Consider the following 17,087-nt stretch of genomic DNA (forward strand, 5'->3'; position numbering starts at 1 on the left):
TGTCCCTCATCCAAGAAGAATGAAGATAGCCTGACAACTGAAAAGTGAGGAGGGCAGATAATAATTTTATTAGGCAACAAAACAGCCCTCAGAGGAGAGGAGACACTAGCGTGGTCAGCCATGGGTGGTTTTTCTCTCTTAGTGTCACTGAGCCCAGGGCTTTTATGGGCTCAGAATAGGAGAGTGAGTGCTGATTGGTTTGTGAGTATGCAAAAATGGTTAAAACAAAGGCACAACTCAAAGGTGGGCACGACAGCGGAAAAACCAATTAGGAAAGGGTAGGAATATGTAAAATAGGTGAAGGATGGGGATCAATCAGAGGAAAACATGCAAAACCAGAAGACAGATTCTCAATCTGGTCTGTGGATTTAACTTGTAGCTAAGCTTTCAGGCTTTAAACTGTCTTTGGCTTGGAGGTGGGGTTTCACCAGGGACCCACCCCTGTCTCCCTAGGATTTGTCTGCCTCCTGCCACTATGACCAGGAGAGAGCTCTGACAATTTGCCCAGGCCGGTGTAGCTTCTTGTGGTAGGAGTGTAGGTGTTCCTTCTTGCTATTCTCTCCAGGTATGACCCACAGCAACACTGCCTGAGCCCAGGCATTACAGCATTTCAGTTGAATAGCACAGCTCTTTCAATTGTCCTGTTTACAACATTTACCCCAAAGCTCTCCCATGGCAACAGGTGTTTGTCTCAGCAGTGTTGCTAGTATCTTTCTGCAGATCAGCACTTCACAGAAAAGATACAAACCCTGGTATTGAGTGCAGCTCACCTCTTCAGGCTCATCCTCTCTATGGTGAAGTTCTTACCCAAGGCCCTATTGCTTTCTCCCTCAAACTTTGATCTGGGACACTGAAGCCCATCAGTCATGATTTTATGTTTTCACTTCTCCTTTTTGGGACCACGGTTGTATCCCTCCATTCCCATGTACATTTGTGGAGGGACAAGGTTATACAAAACCACAAAAACACATGGCTAGGTTGGAGGAAGGAGAATCTTTTGGCATCTGAGCCCCAGACCCTGAATTAGGCCATATAATTCTGGTATGAAAACAAATTGTATCAGAGTCTCCTTGTGCCCATTCAGACAATGGTTATCAAGTGTCTATTACAATTCACTTATCCATTTATTTATCTAACACCTATTGAACACCTACCATGCGACCATGTGCCAGGCACTGTGCTAGGCTTTGGAAACACAAAGATGAGTAAAACAGCATTCTTTTACTCAAGATACAGTCTATGTGAAAGACATCTGTGTAAATTACTCACAATATAATGTTATCTTTAGGGCTATGAGGAACAGGAGAGCAGAGGATTCCTTCTGTCCGGCAGAGTAAAAGTAAACTTCTCAAAGTCGATGACATTTAGGCTTGGTATTAAGGAATGAATAGGACTGCCTTAGGAAGAGAAGTGTAAGGAATTTCAGAGGTCAGTAACGAGCATTGGCCCTGGGGCATGGAAGTTCCTTGCTAACTTGGAGAAGCACTAGAATTAGATGTGGCTGGAGCACATGGCTGAGGAGAGACTGGAACAGCATGAATGAAGCTGGTTAGTTGCACTGGAACAGCTCACAAAGAGCCTTCCCTTGTAAGAATGTAATTTTGTTCAATTTTGAAAACATTTATTAAACACCTACTAGGTTTCTGGCATTCCATTCTTTGGGCACTAGGGGTGGAAAGATTACTAAAGCATGGCTCCTACCTTTGAGGGGGTTAAGTCATCTGAATAGACAAAGTTATACAGATCATTCCAGTTTGATGTTAGGACAGGTCTAAATACAGGATGCCCTGGGGCACCCAACCTGAGGGGAGAATGGGTGGGGGCTTGTCTGGAGCAGGTTTCCTGGAAGCATTACTACCAAAGTTTAATCTTGAAGGATAATCTTCCAGCAAAGAAAAGGGAGAAAAAGTTTTCCACGCAGATAGAACAAAGAGCAAAGACATCATTTATTGTTTTCCTTTATTTTGGAGGAGGACATGTAAGAAGCAGCTCGGTATTACTGAAATATGAAATGAAAGGCTGGAGATGGCAGGAGGTAAGAATTGGGAAACAGGTAAGAGTTCGAATATTTGAGATTCTGATACACCGGGCTGAGATCATTAGATTGAGTTTTGGAGGAAATGGAGAGCTATGGAAATGTCTCAATCAGGGGAGTGATGTAATCAATTCTGCATTTTAGATATGTCACTCCAGTGCAGTGGGAAGCAGGACAAATCTGGGGGCAAGGAGACTCGTCTATAGCAATATTCAGGCAAGAAATGCTGAAGTCTTGAAGGAGGGAGTGGAGGGAGGAGATTACTTCATCTATGACTTGTTTGCCTAGATATCTTCTATTAAGCTAATTTTTAAATGACACTATTATGTTAAATGTGGCACTTTAGGTTCATGGCTGATGCTAGAAAGAAAACTTAGACAGAAAGAAAACTCATGCTTTAAAAATGAGTCTGGAACACATGTTTATAGCAGCATTATTCACAAAAGTCAAAAGGTAGAAGCAACCTGGTTGTCCATTGAGGGGTGAATTGATAAACAAAATATGGCATATACATACAATGGAAAATATTCAGCCTTAAAAAGGAATACAATTCTACACATCCTGCAAAACAGATGAACCTTGAGGATATGCTAAGTGAATAAGCCAGTCACAAAAAGACAAATACTGTATCATTCCACTTATATGAGGTACCTAGAGTAGTCAAATTCACAGGGACAAAAAGTAGAATTATGGTTGCCAGGGCTCAGGAGAGGGAAGAATGGTGAGCTAACTTTTTAATAGACACATATTTCCAGCTGGAGAAGATGAAAATTTCTGGTGGTGTATAGTGATGATGATTGCACAACAATATGAATGTCCTTAATGCCACTGAACTATACACTTAAAAATGGGTAAAGTGGTAAATTTTGTGTTAAAATATATATTTTACCACAATTTTTTTAAAAAAGGAGACAAAGCCATGTATTAGTTGTGGTATATATTGGTCTTGTCAAATAAAAAAGAGGTAGATCTGCTGAAACTAGATTCACAGAAATGAAGAAACGTAAGAGGTAAAATGATATATCGTTGAATAATACAATCCATGGCAATCCATAGCAAAACCTTTTCAAAACCGAGACTGAATTCTGTAATACATCTTGAAATATGAGATTTAAAAGACTGAAATACAATCTAGCACCAATTTTTAAAATAATAAAAATCCTAGACCACCCCACTGTTTCTGTAAATAAAGTTTTATTGGGACCTAAGCACACTCATTTGTGTTACACATTTTCTGTAGCTGCTTCCACTCTACCATTACAAAGTTGACTAGTCGCAACAGAGAATGTCTGACCTGTAAAGATTAAAATATATACTGTCTGGCCTGATACTGAAAAATTTTGCTGAACCCTGTCCTAAACATTTGAATATAAACTTTGCATTAGATAAAAGCCTTGTACCAATGTTAAATGCACCTAGTGTGAGACTGTATTTTGGTTGTTGGTGGGAATTCTTTTTTACTTAGGAAACGAGTGCTGAATATTTATGGGAGAATATTCAAATGGTAGGTAGATAGACCGGTGGGTGAATGGAGAGAGAGAGCAAATGTGGTAAAATGGTAACACTCGGTGGATCTTCATGAAGAGTAAAAAGGTGTTCACATATTCTTCCTGCAACTTTTCTAAAATTTGAAGTTTGTCAAACTAAAAATAGGAGAAAAAATAAATAAATAAATGAATCTACCTTTAGAACCCAATTTCTTTCTGTTCTACTCTGCAACTTCTTGAGCACTGGTGATTTTTATGACTTCTTATGATTGCAGATTAGAATAAAATGTTCAAGTTAGAGACAAGATTATGCCCTCTCTGCCCCATAAAGGCACAAAACTATTAAAACCAATCACAACCAATTAGTTCCTGGGTTCCTTCTGGTGTTGTTTTTTTTTTTTAATTACTTTTGGATTGTTGTGTTTGGGGCTCTCCACATGCTATACAGGTAATGCCAGCAAGTTCTCTTGCTGATGGGCTATAAAAATAACAAATGAGTAGCACACTTTCCCTACTTACATTTCTATAGACACTTAGAAGTAGAATGAGTTGGCTTATGTTCCACTTGCCACTTTAAGGCACCACTTATCCCAGTGTTGGACCAGCTTTCTCTTCACTGTTTTCCGTTTGAAGAGCTGAAAGTGACCTCACTGCTCACAAGCTAATTAGGGACATATAACATGCATCCAGAAAGAGACACTTGAGAACAACTGTCAAGGAGTATATAGCTTCATACTGTCTCAACAATTTCATACTTAGAATATATTCTTAAGACATGCTCAGTACAAGCTTTAAAGTGACATGTACTGGATTTTCTTTGCAGGATTTTTGTTTATTTGTTTGTGGTGGTAAGGAATTGAGGGTAATCTGGGAATTGATGGGGGAGTGAATAGATATAATGTGGTAAATGCCCACCATGGAGTGCTTTGTGTCCTTAAGAAGAACAGAGTAGACATGTCCATAGGAACATGTGCACAGCACAAAAACAGTGCTTGGTGAGAAACAGAGTGACAGATAATAACACAATAGCATTTGGCGGAAATTAGAAGTACCTGCACAGAAGACACTGGTAGACATTTTTCAAAAAACACTTAAAGCTAAGTGATACTGTTAAATACTTTTCAATGGTTGTTAGCAGAAAAGGGGAATAGAAAGGAATATATAATTAAATTAAACATTAAGAAACTCTTGAAAAGAGAGAAGAGACTTGTAGCCCCAATGATGAGGTTTAAGGAAAAGAAAAAATAACTTACCAGAAGATCCAAGCAACAACATACAATATATAAGTGATGAATACATGAAGCCAAGAAGCAATCAGCAAGAGTAGTTTATCAGGGAAATCTTCCTGGAAAAGGTGACTTTTAGGCCCAATACTTTATCCCTCACTCATTACCATCCCCCACTAATACTCCTATTAATCCCACAGAATAGCTGTGGCCATCATAGAAACTAATAATACTTGATGATAACACTGACTATATTCTGGATACTTATTTGGTGCCAAAATACAATCTTGAGTAATTTACATGCATTATTTTATTTAACCTCCACAAAACTCAGGATATCAGGATTATTATCATCCTATTTCATAGATGGTGAAACTGAGACTCAGAGACATTAATTTTTCCAAGGTGATATAGCTGGAATGTGGCAAAACAAGATTGATACCCCATATGTTTGACTACAAAGGCTGTGCTCTTAACATATTTTCTGATGATGACACATGGCAGACACTCAAAAAATGCTTGCTTAATGCCAAACCAAAGGAGGCAACAGTGCTTTTAGAGCTTTCTTCCAGATTTGAAGCCATGCAAGTGGCAGCCAAAACAAATTCCTGTTAATTAACATGCTTGTTATGACAGGTAGTCTCAGTCCTGGATCTCTCTAGGTTTATCTCTGTAGGTTTATTCATTCATTGAAAACAAAATTATTTGATTGAGAATGTACATGTGGTATATTGTTCTAAGTGCTGAGGATACAGCAATGAACAATTCAAGCAAGGTTTCTACTTTCATGAAGTTACAAATATGTTGGGGGGAGAGAAGGGAGGCTATATTAAAACCAAGATTGTCACCTATCATAGTAAGTCAAAACATAATTGTAAAGTATTAAAAGGTAGCAATATACATGTTATTTAAAGAAAATATACAGGTAAACACCAAAAGAAATAGCTATTTTATGTAGTAGCTACTGAAGAGTGGAGTGGATCTTTGGGTGTACGTGTCAGTGTTTTGTTATAAGCTTTTTAAGAATTATTGACTTTTTAAACTACACACACGTTTTACTTTGTTAAAACAAAACATACTACAAAGCTACCATTCACCAAACCAGGAAGGGCCTTTGAGGGATAGAGAGAGATACTACAATTGTATCATGTATCTTTAAGTTTATTCACAGCCTAGAAATCATCATAGAAACTAACCTTTCCTTTAAATTTTATACCCTAAAATTTCAGCAGACATACTGTCCATTTAATAAATAATATTAGGGTGGGCATGGTGGCTCACACTTGTAATTCCAGCACTTTGGGAGTCCGAGATAGGACGAATGCTTAAGGCCAGGAGCTTGCAACCAGCCTGGGCAACACAGCAAGACCCTGTCATAAATAAATAAATCAATGTTTTGCAGCCAATAATCATAGTTTTAAATTAGTTGGAAAAATCTGTAGAGTCATAAAGCACATGTTTGCTCACTATTTGGAGTACCAAAACAAGAAAATGGTATGTTCACAAAGACCCATGCTCAAAGAATTCTTAACTAGTTAAAATCACCAACTATCAATAGATTTAAATTCAATGATTACAGAGAAAGGTTAGAAAAGTATAGGTAGGAATAATAAAACCATACTTATATGAGATAAAGAACTGGCAAAATATTCAGACTGACTACTAAAGATTCTGGATTACTTAGAAATGACCAAAATAGACTAAAATCAAAATCGAACTTAACCATTTTATTTTATTTTTTTTTACAAATTGTATACAAAAATCATAACATGATGGGGGAAACTGCTCATGGTAAATGTGACAATTATGTAAGGCTTGGTTTGCATCTGATTCTTACACTGATGTGCTACCTGCTCTGAACTGTTCTCTTAGCCACTACCAGGAGAATATCTATAAGTCTTTCCCTTCCTTCCTTCCTTCCTTCCTTCCTTCCTTCCTTCCTTCCTTCCTTCCTTCCTTCCTTCCTTCCTTCCTTCCTTCCTTCCTTCCTTCCTTCCTTTCTCTCTCTCTCTCTCTCTCTCTCTCTCTCTCTCTGTCTCTCTTTCTTTCTAGATGAAGTCTTGCTCTGTCACCCAGGCTGGAGTGCAGTGGCACAATCGCGGCTCACTGCAACCTCTGCCTCCCAATTTCCAAGGATTATCCTGCCTCAGCCTCCCGAGTAGCTGGGATTCCAGGTACACACAACCACACCCAGCTAATTTTGTATTTTTAGTAGAGATGGGGTTTCACCATGTTGGCCAGGCTGGTCTCAAACTCCTGACTTCGTGATCTGCCCGCCTCAGCCTCCCAAAGTGCTGGGATTACAAGTGTGAACCACTGTGCCTGGCCAAGTTTTTCTACTTTTATTACTAGTACCTACTACTATTTTTCTGATTCTTCTGTCTCCAAAACCTCACTGCCATTCTTTTCTATAGTACTTCTTTTTTCTCTCTCTTTTCTTTTTCCTTTTGTTTTTTTGAGAGAGGGTCTCACTCTATCACTCAAGTTGGAATGTGGAGGCTCACTGCAGCCTCCACCTGCCAGGCTCAAGCAATCTTCCCACCTCAGCCTCCTCAGTAGCTGGGACTACAGGGGCATATCACCTGGCTAATTTTTTTACAAATTTTTTGCAAAGATGGGGTCCCACTGTGTTGCCCTATCTGGTCTCGAACTCCTGGGCTCAAGCAATCCTCCCACTTCAGCTTCCCAAAGTGCTGCAATTACAGGCATGTAATCAGCCTCTTTTCTACAAAAATATTCAATTGCAGTACTTGATTTAAGGAGACTGTAGAAAATTTGGGGAAAAGTTCCAAGATATTGACACTTTGGTAAATAATTCTTAAGAGAAAAACCAAAAGAGCTTGATTTATTAAGTCAGAAGTGAGATAAGGAACATAAGGACTTTTTCTTGTTTGTATCCAGACCAATAACAACAACAAAAAACATAGATCTATGAGCAGCTGACATGAAATTTGTGGTGACTAATTAATTTTTAATTAATAAACTTGTGCTGCCTTGTTCATCTACTAATTTCCAGGTTCCCAATGGCTTACTAATAAATTAGTCCTAATGAAATCAAACAAATCTAAAAGGAACCAGTGCTTCTCTCTCCTAGGATTATCTCCATGTTTCTAAAGACAGACTAATACCAGAAGGTTACTTCCAAGATTTAATCTGTACCAACCAGTCTAAATATTACTGGTTTTCAAGCATTTGATTTCCCCGCACAAAGAGCATGTACTTTCTTACCACTGACTTGGCACTAAACTCCATCTTCAAATTTAGCTATGCAGTCTTGACTTTGAACTAGACAGGGGATTTCCATGTTTTCCCCATCTTCATTTTAATAAAATGCCTCAATTTTCTTCAGTAGTACTTTAAAAAATGCAGGCTCTGTCTCTAAGAAATGAAAGACTAGAGTGTTGTAGTTTCATAGAAATTTAAATTTAAAGTTTCATATATTATAGGCACCATTCATAAAACTACATATGAAAATTTAGAACTTAAATTAAGCATAAATATTTATCAAAGAGACAGGAGTACAGGCAAGAAACACATACAGCTAAGGATATGGTAGCTTGAATTAGGATCGTGGTAGTGGAAATGAAAATTGAAAACATTCGGTAAGTGTTTCAGAAGTAGATGGATAATAATGGAGATGGTGGGAGATGATGGATGGCAATAGAGGAGGCAAGAATGATTTCTAAGTTTTTAGCTCAAGTGACTTGGGGGACAGAGTGCCATTTACTGGAATATGTAGGCTAGAGTACAGGTCTGAGAAAATAACCCTTTCAATTTTGTAGACATTTTACTTTTGAGAAGCCTAGTAGACTTCCAAATGAAGATGTCAAATAAGACGTTAGATATATGACTTTGGGGTTGTGGGGTGAGGTCAGGGCTACAGATGTTGATTTGGGGATCATAGGCATAGAGACAGTATGTAAAGTCATAGTCCCTGATGAAATAAGAGTGTAAAAAAAAAAAAAAAGAGAGAGAGAACTGGGGCTAAGGAGCTAACCCTCATACATGTCACAGTTTAGAGGTTTTACAAAAAGAAGACAGAAAATGAAACTAAAAAGATGTTAATAGAGAGGAGGAACACCAAGAGCATGAAAGATGAAACAGAGACCAAGAAAAGAAACTAACAAATGTCGCTGAGAGATGAGTCAAGCGAGGAAAGAAAATGACCTCTTATTTGGTTACATGAAGGTCAATAGGTCTTCAATGACCTCAAGAACCTTGACATGAGTCCACGGAGTTGTGGGGAGAAAAGCCTGAATGGAAGGTGAAGAAGTGAAAACTATGTCTGTAGTCAACTCTTTCAAGAAATTTTGTTGGAAAGGAGGCCCAGAAGTGGTATGACTGTGAGAGGGGAGGATGAGGTCAAGGGGTTTGCTCTGTCATTGCTGTTGTTTTTACTCCTTTTTACTTTGGAAACTTAACCTACAAACGACCAGAGAATTATATAAAGTACCCTCATGTACTCATCACCCAGCTTCAACAATGATCAACTTTTTAGTTTGTTTCACCTATTGCCCCATTAAAATTGTTTTATTAAGGTAAATTTACATAGGTAAAATTCACTGTTTTGGGTGCATAGTTCTGAGTGTGTATAACTGTATACAGCCATATAACCACCACTTAAATCAAGACATAGAACAGTTCAATCACCCCCAAATGGTGCTTCCTGCCCCTTTGTAGTCATCTTCCTTTCACTCATAGCTCCTGAGTCCTCATCTAGCTCTTCTAGACTCTAGACCTCCATATTTGACTCCCTGCTGGATAGCTCCACTTGTATGTCTCATAGAAATGTCAGATTCACTATGTTTAAAACTAAATTATTGGAAATGAAAAGACAAACTACAGACTGGTATAAAAAATACTTGCAAAACATAGCTTCAACAAAGAACATATATCAAACAAATACCTTATTATTGAGCTACTATGATTCAATAATAAGACAAACCACTCAATTTTTTAAATGAGCAAAAGATTTAAACAGATACTTTACCAAAAAGATATACAGATGGCAAATAAACACATGAAAAGATGCTGGACATTATTAGTCATTATGGAAGTGCAAATCAAACCACAATAAGATAGCACTGCATACCCACTAGAACGGTTAAAATTAAAAAGCTGGACCATATCATGTCTTGGTAAGGATGTAGAGCAACTGAAGCTCTCCCATATACTGCTGGTGGTAATGTAAAATGATATCATCACTTTGGAAAATGGTTTGTCAGTTTCTTTAAAAGTTAAACATATACCTAACCACATAATTTTGCTATCCCACTCATAGATACTTACCCAAGCTATAAATGAAAGCATGCCCAAGAGAAGGAAAAATATCATCTGTACACACAAAGACTTGTACACTTATGTTCCTAGCAACTTTATTTGTAATAGTCTAAATTAAAAACAACCCAAATGTCCATCAACAAGTGAATGAATAAAAATATTTGGTATATCTATACAATGGAATATTACTTAGCAATAAAAGGAAGTGAACTATTGATACACAACAAGGATAGATTCAAAATAATTATGCTGAATGGGAGAAGCCAAACAAAAAGGAGTAATTCATATAGTAGTCCATTCATGTCAAATTCTAGAAAATCCAAACTAATATCCAGTGACAGAAAGCAGATCAATGATTCCCTGAGATGACAGGGCACGGATGGAGGGATGGATTATAAAGGAACACCAGGAAGTTTTTGAAGGAGATGGAAATGTTTATTATGTTGACCATGGTAATGGTTTCATGGCGTACAAACATGTTAAAACCCATTAGATTTTACATTTTAAATGTGAGCTTCTCATTATATATCAATTAGGTGTCATGAAACTATAAATAAAACTTAAATTATTTATCCTTCCCTTAAACTTGCTCATCCTTTGCTATTGCTTCTGTGAATGCCTGCACCCTCTGCTCAACCACCCAAGTCAGAACATTGAAGTCATCCAACTCCTCTCTTTGACACTCACCCTCCCATTCAGTACTTATGTCCTATTCACCTGAGCTATTTTCATACAGAGGTGTAAAAAAACTCTGCTCACCCTAAAGCATGTTTCAGAGAAACTCCCAGAATCCAGAATATATGGGCTTTAAGACGATAAAACCATAGGTAGAAAGGTTAACAGTGAAGAGTACGTTTTTCTCTTAGCAGCCCTATCCCCTACACTTGAAAACTTTTCCTGAGTAAAAGCTTGGGATGATGATCCAATAAGCCTGAACTTCCTGTGACCCTTTAGAGAGAGAAACGTGTCCTGTGTGCTGCCAGGTCGCTAGGAGGAATAAGGGACTTGAGATTTTAGGAAGCCAAGTTCGTATACAGAAGGCACTGCTCTTAGTGGAAAACTGTACTAAAGTTGCTTTCATCCTAGTGTGCACATTATTTGAATCACCATTTGGAGAAAGCAACCCTTAATATTAATAGGTTTTGGATGGGAACACAATGCTTAATTAGGTGGAAACAAAGCAAGTAAATTGCTCAAAAAAAAGTGGAAATAATAGACATGGGAAACCCAGGGAATATAGAAAATAAACATATATAGGAGAACTTGAAAAGAAAAAAAAAAATGAATGAGAGAAAATAGACCAAACCACTAAAACCAACCCAATGTGACAAGGAGGAAATGCAGTAAAGTACTAAAATATATATATATATATACATACACACAAATGAAGTGATGCATAGTTTTTATTGCTTTCCTCTATATGCAGTTTTCCTGCCAAAATATTAAACACATGCAATCATGATTTACATGCTGTGTATAAAACCAAACAAAATATACACAGCCTTCGAATAAATGTTCATTGTATTTTACTTATAATTAGTGATGTCCCATGATAGAGGTACCTGGAATATCATATCTAAATACTTTTTTATTCAACCTGAGAAAGCATAAATTTTAAAAGATGAAAAAATAGAAAAAAATTAAAAACGTAAATACTTTTTGAAAGCATGACATGACAAATATTCTTTGACATATGTAATCGCAGCACTTTGGGAGGCCAAGGTGGGTGGATCATCTGAGGTCAGGAGTTCGCGACCAGCCTGACCAACATGGAGAAACCCCGTCTCTACTGAAAAATACAAAATTAGCCGGATGTGGTGGCTCACGCCTGTAATTTCAGCTACTCGGGAGGCTGAGGCAGGAGAATCGTTTGAACCCTGGAGGCGGAGGTTGTGGTGAACTGAGATAGTGCCATTACACTCCGACCTGGGCAACAAGAGTGAAACTCCGTCTCAAAAAGAAAAAAAAATAGAATAGATATCAGTATTACTCATATAAGCCTACAACTTAAAATTTGTATTTTATTTCTGGGACATTTTCAAATACTGTCCTTAATGTACCTCTTAATGCATGATGGTAGGGAAATACAAGCTGTTTGAGAATTAATTATAAGAAATTGGAGGGAGTGGGTTATATGGAGTGCTGCCTATTTTTAGCTCCTCAACCCTAACACTACACATCTGATATTTTAAAATGAAGATCAAATACAGTTCTCTTGGATGCCCGCCCTCAGCTCCTGCCTCACATGCAATCATTTTAGCCACAGCTCTGCTCTCAGTGTGTCTTTGCATGACAGTTTTTTTCTTCCTGTTTTTAAGCATTGCTGACTTACACTGTCTCTCTGGACCCCTCTAGGCATATTGTGGTCCAGCCTTTAGCTCATGGGCCCTTTAATTATGCCATGTGCAGGAAGCAGGCTGGAAAGGATGGCAACTGTAGACATATCTGCCAACAGATGAGTGAAAATGTGCCTTCACTTGCCTTATGCGCTGGGAATATCTCTGACAGAAAAGAAAAAATATATATCTACATATATATATGACCTCTGTCTTGCTGTCAGGGTAGTGAAATCCATTGTGATCTGCTGTGTAGATGTCAGCTCCACTATTTTCTAGTGCCTGGAGGCAGATTTAAGTTGAATACTCAAATGCAACCCAAAAATCCTCTCTCTGAAATCTAAGTGAAATGCACCTATTTTTTCCCTTGCTCCATTTATCAAGATTATCTGGAAATTTTCAACTACTTCTATTTATATATTCATTTTCTGTATTTTATCACTTTGAAGTTTCTCCTAATCACCAGGCAATGGCTCAACATATTACTGTTGCTTGAACAGTCACTTCTAGCAAGATAATGTTGTCACATTAATGATCCTGTGACCTTTAGGAATAAGAAATATATGAACACCAACTGTTTCCATTAGAAACGGTGGTTCCTTCCACCATAAAGGAAAATATAATGGTCACATATTGACTGCAGAGTAACGGAAATCCCATTCCAAGCTTAAAGAAAAACTTCCCTGCATTTGTGGCTATAATACCTGAAGTTATCATCTGTTGAATTTTTCCATAAAATCCTCTCTGACTGCCGTGGACTAACTAGCATGCTTTCTGAAAATAAATTTGTATAATTTCCAGTAAATGTGGTAGATGGAGCTGACAAGTTCAGGCCACTTTCCCACTAAAAACACCTAAAATTGTGGGATAAAATAAAGCAAACTGATTTACTTACTAGAGTTGAACTCAAACTAAAGAAAGGAAATTTTCCAGGAGCTGGGAAAGAAGCAGGCACCAAAACCTAAAATGGCAAGAACAGAAGTGTTGGGACTACACAGCCAACAGACCCAGGCGTGGGCCTTCGGGGCTTGAGGTTAATATTTTAATGTCTTTAGAGGAACAGAAGAATTGAGGCTTCAGCTATTCAGAGGCGAGGCATGGGAACAGCATTATTTTTTGCCATCTGTGAGGTAGGACCCTGGCCAGCTCCTCCCGTAAGCCCGAGAGTGCATCTCCTGGGCACTGGGCGAAGAGAATCACCTGTGAATTGTCACTAAACCTGAGCCTTTGTCTGTGGTATCTAAGCTGTGATACCAGCACGATATAGGATTTAACAAAACTGGTCCAGAACAGACAAGAATCCTAGATTCTCTGCAGAGGAAGACATAAAGGAAACATAGCTCAAATGAGGCTTCCACAGAAAACTCGATCACAGCTGAGTTCACAGTAAAGTATTACCCTTACGGAAGGAAATAAACTGCTGTGAGGAAGAGCGGGGCATGCAGATCCAGGAACTGAGGTAATAGAACAATCAAAAAAGGTCTATACAGTAAATATGATTATAATGCTTAAATAGATTTTAAGGGTAATATGGAAAGCAATCAGCTAACACTTTCCCCTGCAATGAACTAGGATAGGATGAATAGGGGCGGTCACAGACACACTAGCTGGTGCAATGTCCCAGGCATTGGGAGAGATGAGGGAAGCGATTATTAAAAGGACTGTGGAATTTAGTGGCTGTTGCTAAGTACCACTGATTGAAGGATGAAAGAAAATGACAGACTCAGATTTATTAACCAAGAGATGAAAGCAAAGTGTGAGAATTAGGGGGCTTCTTAACAGGTTTTAAAGAGACTCTAATCTCCTGCAGTCAGAGGGCAGAGGACAACCAAAAGATGGGCACAAGGCTTAATCAGATGAATGGCAGAACTTCAGAGAAGACTGAATTCTCAGCCTAGGTCCGTCTCCTATGTCAAAGTCAGGGTCCCCATGGGGAATGAGAGGGATCCTGAGAGCTGGGATGAGATATTTGGGTAGATTCAAACGAGAACCTTAGATCTCCAGTTTCTTCTGAAACTTCTGGAGCTGACAAAAAAAGTCCCCCTTCACTACTTTCCTGAAAACTATTTAGAGGCATCAAATGAAGCAGGAGCTTGACCTCCAGGATCTGCTGTTTCCATGGCCACCACCTTCATACTTAGGATCAAATCTCAGCATAACCAAAATGCAGGAAGAGAGCCTGCTAAGGGAGGAGAGAGATGATGTCAAGATTGCTGTAGGACCTGGCTAACAAGAAAAACAGGAATGGGGGTGGTTTGGCAAGAGTGAGGAGGACATGCAAGGAGAGGATTCTCTGGGTACCAGATCAAGGTGAGTGAAACCTCAAGTTAAATAAGGGGGAGTTTACTGATATGAGGACACTCTGCCATAATCTTTAACAAAATTTAACATCCTCCCAAGGGCCCTAGGTGACAGTTTTAATACTCTGCTTAGATTCTTCTTAAAATCTTAGAAAAAGTGATAGCTTACATTCAACAAAGTTGAGATGTGATTACTGTAGTGGCAAACTGTGGAGAAAGGGATCAAAAGGCTCAGAGAAGAAGACATGCTAGAATGGGTCTAATCTTACTGGCTGACCACTATGGGGTCAGTCCTGCCTGGAGGACAGTCTAGTTTCCAAGGTAAGAAAGAGTGCACTGGTGAGGGAACACCAAAATCACTGAAAAGCTCAAGATGCATGTTCTTTGTAGATGACATTGGAAAACAGAAGATGCCAATTCATATCTCAGCTCCCTGAAAGCATTGGAAGCAGTGGTATCCCAGAGGAGCAAAGGCCAAATGGCAACATCTAACCATCAAACATAAGATGGGCGTCACTTCAATAACAGACAGCAAGGATGCAATGGCAGCATAGATCCACAGGGGTCTATGAAGATAGCTCAAGGAACCTGGTGTTCTTAGGGCAACACAGATGGGCAACTAACAAAGGTATACTTAAAAGAGATCAAGAATATGGGAGGCCGAGGCAGGAGGATCACTTGAGCCCAGGAGTTCGAGACTAGTCTGGGAAACATGGTAAAACCCCATCTCTACCAAAAATATTTTTTTAAAAAATTAGCCAGGCATGGTGGCATGCCTGTAGTCCCAGCTACTCGGGAGACTGAGGCATGAGAATCACTTGAACCCAGGAGGCAGAGGTTGCAGTTAGCCAAGATTGTGCCACTGCACTCTAGCCTGGGCAACAGAGCAAGTAGAAGGACTCCATCTCAAAAAAAAAAAAAAAAAAAAGAATGAGAGAGAGAGATTAAGAATAGAGGAGCAGAGCTCTCTCCTCCCACTGCCCAAGATGCCAAAAGGAAAGAAGGCCAAGGGAAAGAAGGTGGCTCCGGCCCCTGCTGTCGTGAAAAAGCAGGAGGCCAAGAAAGTGGTGAATCCCCTGTTTGAGAAAAGACCTAAGAATTTTGGCATTGGACAGGACATCCAGTCCAAAAGAGACCTCACCCGCTTTGTGAAATGGCCTCGCTATATCAGGTTGCAGCGGCAGAGAACCATCCTCTATAAGCGGCTGAAAGTGCCTCCTGCTATTAACCAGTTCACACAGGCCCTGGACTGCCAAACAGCTGCTCAGCTGCTTAAGCTGGCCCACAAATACAGACCAGAGACAAAGCAAGAGAAGAAGCAAAGGCTGTTGGCTCGGGTCGAGAAGAAAGCTGCTGGCAAAGGGGACGTCCCCACTAAGAGACCACCTGTCCTTCGAGCAGGAGTTAACACCGTCACCACCTTGGTGGAGAACAAGAAAGCTCAGCTGGTGGTGATTGCACACAATGTGGATCCCATTGAGCTGGTTGTCTTCTTGCCTGCCCTATGTCATAAAATGGGGGTCCCTTACTGCATTATCAAGGGGAAGGCAAGACTGGGACATCTAGACCACAGGAAGACCTGCACCACTGTCGCCTTCACACCAGTGAACTCGGAAGACAAAGGTGCTTTGGCTAAGCTGGTGGAAGCTATCAGGACCAATTACAACAACAGATACGATGAGATCCGCCGTCACTGGGGCGGCAATGTCTTGGGTCCCAAGTCTTTGGCTCGTATCGCCAAGCTCGAAAAGGCAGAGGCTAAAGAACTTGCCACTAAACTGGGTTAAATGTACACCGTTGAGTTTTCTGTACATAAAAACAATTAAAATACAAATTTTCCTTAAAAAAAAAAAAAGAATAGAGGAGCAGAAGCCTGGGGTCAGCAAGCCCAATGGAGAAACATGATCTCCTGCTCAGTGCCCAGGCCAGAACTGGTTCTCTAACCAGAACCCACTGACTAAAGGAGAAGCTGAGTCTCCAAGAAGTTGGGCTCTGCACCACCATGGCAAGAATATACTGTATTGATTCTCCCAGTCTTTCCCAAGACATCCTATGGTTGCTTGCTCAGATAAACATATATTAGGGGAAGGGAACGACTCAAAGTACCACCATGGCCCTCCCATTGGAGTAGCGGTAAATGGTGGTTAGATAGTCAATGGAGTTCTCACCTAGTGCCATCTCACAGCAGGTTTCACACATGCACAGACCCATCTCATGGTCGTTTCCTTGGTTCCTAAATGCGTATTTGGAGTAGGCATACTTAGGAGTTGCAGAAAGCTCACATTTGTTTTTCTGACTTATAACATAAGAACTTGAAGTAGGAAAAGCCAAGTAGATGCCCTTGAAACTGTTTTCTGACCAAGACAGAAAATCTAAACAGTATCAGCCCTGGAGGGGGTGGCAGAGATTATTGTCACCCTTAA

The 17,087-nt window shown here is 39.5% G+C and overlaps 1 pseudogene; it reads left to right on the plus strand.

Annotated features, from left to right (window-relative positions):
- The first annotated feature begins 15,648 nt into the window (after positions 1–15,648).
- On the plus strand, positions 15,649–16,451 carry LOC104657889 (annotated as a pseudogene).
- The last annotated feature ends 636 nt before the right edge of the window (positions 16,452–17,087 follow it).

This window comes from Rhinopithecus roxellana, chromosome 4, assembly GCF_007565055.1.
Source record: "Rhinopithecus roxellana isolate Shanxi Qingling chromosome 4, ASM756505v1, whole genome shotgun sequence".
NCBI classification, from domain to species: domain Eukaryota; kingdom Metazoa; phylum Chordata; class Mammalia; order Primates; family Cercopithecidae; genus Rhinopithecus; species Rhinopithecus roxellana.